This window comes from Lathamus discolor, chromosome 19 (genome assembly GCF_037157495.1).
Source record: "Lathamus discolor isolate bLatDis1 chromosome 19, bLatDis1.hap1, whole genome shotgun sequence".
In the NCBI taxonomy this organism is placed as follows: domain Eukaryota; kingdom Metazoa; phylum Chordata; class Aves; order Psittaciformes; family Psittacidae; genus Lathamus; species Lathamus discolor.
The window spans coordinates 3,761,721-3,770,076 of NC_088902.1; positions in this window are offsets into that span (position 1 = coordinate 3,761,721).

Sequence of the window (8,356 nt, forward strand, 5' to 3'; positions counted from 1 at the left end):
GGCACCGGGCTTCCTGCATCCATCCATGCAGCCACCGGGCACCAACAGCAGCCAGTGCGGTGCCTGCGAGCAGCCCCGGCCTCAGCAAGCAGAGTCAATGGGAAACACAACAGAACAGGGGCAATTTGCAGGGGAAGAAATTGCTTTTCCACCTTGGAAACCTGATCCCCAGATCCATTTTGCTCCAGAGAAGGGAAACAAAAGCTTTGGGAGGGAAGGGCCAGGGCAGGAAGCCCTGGGACCAGGGAGGCAAGTGCCAGCAGGAGGGAGCCTGCGGGGCTCTGGCCGGAGCAGGGCACAGGCGACTGGAGCGTGTCCTGTCACCCCCTGCACTTCCCAGCTCCCTGCTGCCTTCCCTGCCATTGTTGGGCAGCCCCAGGGGTGAGGCTGCTCTTCCTCCCCGCCTCCTGCCTGCCCTTCCGCTCCAGAACCTGCCCCACCACCATGCCTGTGTCCAGCATCCCAGGGACATGGGACAGGGCTCCCTCCCCTCCTGCCTGCCCCGACACCAGGGGAACAGCAACCGGATCAGCCCAGGAATGGGTGGCAGTGACCGGCGCTTCCCCAGGAGCCAGCCCAAAGCCAGGAATGGGGCCAGGATCCTGCCCCACACAGCCTGGGCTGCTCACAGCAGCCAGAGGCAAGGGCTCTGGTTATCCTCTGGTGCCCCATTGGCCTCTCTGTTTAGACAGATAAACCTCCATGATCCCATCCTCAGGCAAAGCCATTTCTGTCACATTGCTGCATTCCCGTGACATTAACGTGGTGGAATTCGGAAGGACACCTTTCCACGGAGCTCTCTGTTATTCCTGTGGTTCACCAGACCGCAGCCGTGTCCCTGCACCTCAGGGGGCAAAGGGAGCCCATCTGATGGCTGTGCCTTGCAAGGCTGCAAGGTTCCCTGTGCTGATGGGGTGGGAAAGATGCCGGTACCCCGGCACATGGCGTTTCTCAGCGCAGAGCTGGGCAGCCCCACACACAGCACGGGTGCAGGCAGAGGGGTCCGCGGGAGCTCCAGTGCCATGGGTCCATGTCCCAGACGTGGAAGATGACTGACCTGTTCTCAGTGTTTGTTTTAGGCAGGGCCTTACCGCAAACCAGAGGGCTCATGCTCCAGGGCTTCATTCAGATAAGGGCCTTGGTATGAGAACAAGCTCCCCTGGTGAGGTGCAATTTGGAGAAGTTGAATGGAGGCTCCAAAACTGGTTGAAAAGAAAGAGATTAGGATCGGTATTTGTCCTCTTTTTTTTTTTTTTTTTTGTCCTTTTTCCTTCCTACTGGAGCAAAAATATTCCTGTTTATTGCTATAAACCCTTGGGGGCTCTCTGGTAAATTCCCAGCGGGAATGACTGTCTCAAGAGATCAGAGATTCCCAAGAGCATCCCCTTGCCAAATGTGCAGTTACTGTTAGCTCTAATCAGGCTTCTTCATCTCCCCCTGCGGTGGTATTTGGGAAACCAGCGCAGGTCAAACGCAGGACAGTTCCCTTACTGTTACCAGATACCCAAAATCCCCCTTTAGGCCACACAGCAGCCTGGGCACCTTCCTCACACCTCCTCCTGCAGCGTGGCTCTGGGCTCCTGCATGTCCGGGCCTGTGAAGCACCCTGGCCATTCATCCCCTGCCTGCTCCTGAGCGCGGGGCCGGCTGCGCTGCCCCGGTGCTCACACCCTCCCTGCGGTATATTCTTCCTAAGGAAATAAAGCATCACTGTCCTATTCATTGTGAGAGTTCTGGAGCAGTATTTTTTCCCAGAGTCACCTCCTGGTTCACATATTCGTTTTCCAGGCAGCACACAGCCAGTAGCCTGGCAACACGGTGACCTTGTGCTCCGTGCAGCGCCGAGCGTTTTATCAGCCACACTGGACTCTCTCCGTTGCTCCGTATTGCGGAGCCCCTCATTAGTACAATTAATAAGCGGCTTCTGTCAATTCAATCAAATGCCAAGCTCGACAGCAGGAGAAAGCTTTGGCAGATCAAGTAGGGGAGATTCTGGGTAGCACTGGGAAATGGCAGGAAAGCTTTCTTCTCCCCCAAGGAGCCGAACAAGTACGGAATTGTGGGATTGGGATTCTCTCAGGTCATGTTTATTTATCGCCCGCTCGTTAGTATAATAAATCAGGTCCCCTGTCACTTTGAATGAAGTCATAGGTTGCTGGAAGGAACTTGGCAGAACACCTTGATATTATTAGTGATGGTGTGGACAAAGCCTCATGAAAGGCGATGCCCTGGCCGGGGTGTGCAAGCACCTCACACGCACCCACTCGTCCCTGCACCCCACCAACAGAAGGCCACCACCAGCCTGGGCCAGTGTGGTCATCCCAGGGCAGTGCCCAGGGACCGGGATGGTCTCAGGACACACCAAGCAGCATGTCCCACGTACCTGATAGCCTTGGAAGGGATGCTTCTCCCTGCTCCTGCTCCCTGCTCCAGCAGACGTGCGTGGTGGGACACATCCCAGTCCTGGCCCTTCTCTCTTCCTGCCTGTGCACATTGGCAGGATGTGGCCAGGCCAGTGCTGAGCACGAGGCAGGCAGCACAGGCACCAGTCCTGCACCCACAGACACGTGTATGGGGCGCACGTGATGATGCTTTGCCTTTCACACCTCTTTGCGTCCTGCCAGACTTTGCCCTGGCTCTGACGTTGGTGTGCTCTTTGGATCCATGCAGCAGTGGTGCCCAGCGGTGCTGGTGCTCACACACTGCATGACTGCGGTTCCTGAGTCTGATCCACGCCTGTGTCCTCTGAGCAGGACCTGCCAGCAGCGAGGGACCAAGAGGTGGCTTTGCAGAGCCTTCAGCATCCCAATTCCTCCTGAACTGGGGGAATGGGACTCAGGAGTGTGCCAGAGATGCTGGAGAGGTCACAGTCTCCTTGCCTGGATCCGGTGTTTTTCACAGAATCCCAGCGTGGTTTGGGTTGGAAGGAACCTCAAAGCTCATCCAGCTCCAACCCCTGCCACGGGCAGGGACCCCTTCCACTGGAGCAGCTTGCTCCAAGCCCCTGTGTCCAACCTGGCCTTGAGCACTGCCAGGGATGGGGCAGCCACAGCTTCTCTGGGCACCCTGTGCCAGCGCCTCAGCACCCTCACAGGGAACAGCTTCTGCCTAAGAGCTCATCTCAGTCTCCCCTCGGGCAGGTTCAAGCCATTCCCCTTGGCCTGTCCCTACAGGCCCTTGTCCCAAGCCCCTCTCCAGGTTTCCTGCAGCCCCTTTAGGCACTGGAGCTGCTCTCAGGTCTCCCCTTCAGGAGCCTTCTCTTCTCCAGGCTGCCCCAGCCCAGCTCTCTCAGCCTGGCTCCAGAGCAGAGCTGCTCCAGCCCTCGCAGCATCTCCATGGCCTCCTCTGCCCTCTCTCCAGCAGCTCCACGTCCCTCTTGTGCTGCTGCCCCAGAGCTGGATCAGGGCTGCAGGGGGGGTCTCCGCAGAGCACAGCAGAGGGGCAGGGTCCCCTCCCTGAGCTGCTGCTCACGCTCTGGGGGTGCAGCCCAGGACACAGCTCAAGCGCACGCTGAAGCTGGGTCATGGAGTGCTTCTCAAGCTCAATACTTTCCACACCAGAGAGCAGGTCTGCAGGGTGGCTCCTCTCCTACGGCTGGGTGTAATTCTGGGTGGCGATGAGGAGCGACTGTGGCTGGTCGGTAGCCGTCTGAGTGCCCCAAATAAAGCAGCATCACAGGTGTATGTCCCAAAAACGTTCCTAAAATAAACTTCCCAGGAAACCCTTTGATCTGGTCTGACAATGAAAAATGTAAATCTGAATCAAGTAATTGAAAAAAAAAAAAAATTAATTTCCATTTAGTTTAAATATAGGGAAAGGTTATAAACTAACAGCTCTATTTCATTGTTCCATTTATGCGACGGTGTTTGGTCTCCATGCTGGGATTAAGCTGTTCCTAATTCATTGCTCACAGACCCACTTTAAGGAGACAGATAACTCTCGGTTTCAAGTCTCTGAGCTGGACCTGCACCAGCAGAGAAATGCAGGCTCGTCCGACCGGCATCCTGTGGGCTGCAGCCTTCCCCAGGCCAACCCATCCCCATCCCTGTCCCCATCCCCTGTCCAGCATTCCATCGGTGGCTGGGAAGCGCCTGGGGCTCTGCTCGCACTCATCAGCTCTCTTGACTCCAGCTGACCCATAAATGTTGGAGGAAGCAAACAAACCACCCCGAGGGGAGGGAGAGGAAGGGCTGTAGGTGTTGGCCCCATGTCTGCAGAGCCAAGAGGGGATCCAGATGAAGATGCCATTATGTTGTAGTGATTTCCCAGGGAAAATAGGACTGGAGATCTCCTTGCTGCTCCTGGGAAGCACTTGGTGACTGGGAGGGTGTGGATTCGGGGCAGGGGTGTTCTGGGGTTTTGCCGTTACTTCATGACGATGTGAATGACACCAGGAGCAGACACGATTGCAGACCCACGGCTCTGCAGCTCCTGCTGAACTGTGGCAGCCAGGACGAGGTGCCGGGGCCCGGCTCCAGCAGCACACATCCCATGGGACCGCCAATGGCAGCAGGGCTGGAGCGTGGCTCCAGCTCCTGGCCGAACAACGGGGGTTTCAGAGGATGTGCAGGCACCGCGCTTGGGGAAGCGCATGCACATGAGCACAACCGCGGGCACCACAGCTGTGGGGCTGTGCTCCTGCAGCCACCAAACCCAACCCAACCCAACCCAACCAAACCAAACCAAACCAAACCAAACCCAACGGACCTGGGGCCGGGGAGGAGCCCGTGGCGGTGGGATGTCTCTGTCAGTGCTCCCAGCGAGACCTGTTCTTTGCCACCCTTTGTTCTAAGGGACTTTGCCACCCTTTTGAGGGGCTGTTTGAAGGCAGGGTGGCTGTGGGAAGGTCTGTGCCCAGCTCCTGGCAGGGCTCTATAGCAGATTGCTGCATTCCCATGGTGTTCAGAGGAGGCACAGTGCTGCCAGTCCCCTGGTGCTCACCCCTTCTAACCAAGCTCAGTGCCCTGGCCATGGGGGGCATGGGCACACTCAGCCTGGGAGTGGGCTGGAGGAGAGGGGACATTCCACCAAGTGCCAGCCAGGGCCCCAGCCCCTGGACCAGCCTCAGTCCTTGAGCATCCCAGTGCCATCAAGAGGGAGGGTCTGTGGGTAAGGGAATCTTCCCCACAGTGCCAGGCCTCTCCACGGCTTCCCAGGCATTTGCATCTTGTGCAAAGCCTGGCCTAAATAAACCACCAGCTGAGCATCCCATGGATCCTCAGGTGCTGCTGCTGTCTGTGTGGGGGCCTGGCAGGCTGAGGATGCAGCGCCCTCCCTCTCCTGAGCTGCAGGGGTCCGTGCTGCATCCACCATTCCTGGAAAGCCAGTAAACGCCGCCTCCCTGGTTTTCCCTTTAGCAGCGGGGGGCTTGGCATCTCCCTCAACCCATTTCCTCTCCCAGCTCTTGTTGACACAGCAGCTGCAGGAGAACAATGAGCCAAGGGCAGCAGAGCAACATTGCCCCTTCCTCGGGGCAACAGGGCAGATGGAGAAGGGGCTGGTCAGGGAGCTGGGGGAGAAAGGTTTTGATTGTGAGTTATGGGCCAGGCTGACACCCGCCACCCTCCCCCGGAGTCCCTGCAAGGAGGACGAGATTAAACGGAGCTCATTCAGCCCATACTTGTCAAGGCTCCCTGGGTTTCCAGGCTGTGAGGAGCAGGGCTGCGAGCTCGCTCTTACCTGGAGGGAGAGCTGGCTGGGGAGAGCCGTGTGTGCTCCGGAGGAGCGGCTTCCCGGCCGGGGGTGCAGCAGAGAGAGCCCAGCCGAGGTCAGTCCTGCTCCCACCGAGCCCCCGGTGCCCCCGAGGGTGCGAGGAGGGAGCGGAGCTGCGGGGCTGGGGGTCCAGCACCTCCCAGCGCCCCCATCCCGGAGCAGCCAGGGGCTCGCTCGGCACCCCAGGACCACCCGGGCTCCTCCATCGGGGCTCTTGTGCCATCCAGTGGCGAAGGCCCGGCCCGGCGCAGGCTGAGCCTTCCCCGGGAGCAGCTCAGCGCTGGGGAAGGAGGCAGCCAAGGGCTGGAGCCTGGAGAGCATCACTCCAGAGTGCAGCGGCTGAGGATGCCAAGGGGACGTGCTGGGCCCCTGGAGGCATGCCCAGACCAGGGGTGCGCCTGGCAGGGCTCCGGGGGCTCTGGCAGGTGCTGTGTCAAGAGCCCAGAGCTCCTCGCGGTGCTCCAGAAGGAGGAGAGCAGCCTGAGGGCGCTGAGCAGGGCTGGGCTGCAGCAGAGCCTCCTGCCCCTGCCATGGAGATCCAGGAGTGACCTGTGCTGAGGAGGAGGAAGGCTCCTCATGTCAGGGACAGGAGCCGTGCAACTCCTTCCCTGGGGAGCCCCACGCTCACCCGACTCATCCCAGCCATGGGCAAGACAGGGATCAAGTGCCTCCTTCCATGCTAAGCCACACCAGCGCTGCTGCTTGGGCTGGAAGTACTTCCAGTGGGACCATTCGGCTGGTACCGCCTGTGCCACTTCTCCCTACTCCACAAGGCCTTGTGTCCACTTCAGCACAGTCATGATGCAGGACTGGATACCGGAGGGCGGTTCGGGCAACCCAGGGAACGCAGGAGGTGCACCGTGTACAGCACCAGCTCTGTGTGCCTGTACGGCTCCCAGCGAGCAGGATGGGAGCCTGGGTTTTCGCTTCTAAACGGATGCTGTGGGCTCTGATGCTGGGACTGCCCAGGTCTCAGGAGAGCTGCACTGGCAGAGGGAGTGGCAGGGAGAGCTCGAAGGAATTTGGCTGGGAAGGCAGGGCCCCCAGCAGCTTGCTAAAACACAGCAGGCTCCTTTCTGCTCCTGAGACGTTAGGAGCAGCTTAACAATTAGGACTGGCTTCTATTAATATGTAAATTTCTGCTGCCATGGCAATACTCTTATAAATGCAAATTGCAGTGGGAAGCATTGTTGGAGAGACCTGTGCTGGGCCCTGAGCTTTGTCTGAGCAGATGCTCCTAATTGAGCGCCCCTGGAGCCTGTGGTCCTGGCCTCCAGGACAGCCCTGCCAGAGGCCACACTGACACCGGCAGCAGCTTCACTGCAGGGCCCCTCTCCCTGCTCGGAGTTCAGGCCCGTTTGCACAGATGCTGATGCTGATTCTGACGGTGTCCTCAACTTGAGGAGGGCATGGAGCTGATGGAGAGAGTCCAGAGGAGGCCACGGGGATGACCTGGGGCTGCAGCACCTCCCATACGGAGCCAGGCTGAGGACATTGGGGCTGCTCAGCCTGGAGAAGAGAAGCTGCGTTGAGACCTCAGAGCAGCTTCCAGGGTCTGAAGGGGGCTACAAGGATGCTGGAGAGGGGCTCTTCATCAGGGACTGCAGTGACAGGACAAGGGGTGATGGTTGAAAACTGTAACTGGGGAAGTTCAGGTTAGATAAAAGGAAGAAGCTCTTTACTGTGACGGTGCTGAGGCGCTGGCACAGGGTGCCCAGAGAAGTGGTAACTGCTCCATCCCTGGCAGTGTTGAAGGCCAGGTTGGAGAGAGCCTTGGGCGCAATGGTCCAGTGTGAGATGTCCCTGCCCGTGGCATGAGCTTTCCAACCCTAACCATTCTATGATTCCATGTGCCAGCAGCGACAGGCAGGGCAATCCAGCCTTGCTGCTCCGTGGGAACCTCCTTTCACCTGCCACCGGCATCTGATTCCAGTTTCCGCAGCAGCCGTGCCCTGAGCTGCTCTGGGAAGCAGGGATGCGTGCAGCTCCCTCGGCCGGCAATCACACACCTTCCCCGAGCAGCCAGACTCGCCTGCAGCAGGAGCTGGCTGCTGCCCAGCCTCGCAGCGGGCTGCCCGGGGAGGCTGGGGCTGGCTCAGGACCACAGGCGCTGCAAGCATCTGTGCCGGCTTGCCCTGCTCCCGGGCACCGCTGAGCCCCAGATCCCGCCCCGAGGGAAGGGGGGGATGGATTTTCCTGAGCCTGCTTGGGATGGAGCCTCCGGGCAGGCTGGGCTCGCCAAGGGCTCCCAGCCCTGCGGTGGGAAGCCCTGTGCCCGTGCCTGGCCCACACCGGCCCGGGCGAGGTGCGCAACCGTTGTGCACGCACGGCCCTGCCCGCTCGGGGCCGGGACCACGAGGTGGCAGTGCGGGAGCAGCAGGAAAGGGGCCCGGGCCGAATGGGATCCCAGCAAAGCGCAGAGCCCGAGCGGCCTGCGCTGGAAGGGACCTTCGAAGCTCACCTTAGCCCAAACCCCTGCCGTGAGCAGGGACACCCTCCGCTGGACCAGGCTGTCCAGAACCACCACATCCAGCCCGGCCTGGGATGTCTGCGGGGACGCCGCATCCATCACCCCTCTCGGCATCCCGTGCCCACCCTCCTTGTAAAGGATTTCCTTCTCCCATCTCCCGTCCTCCCGTTTAAA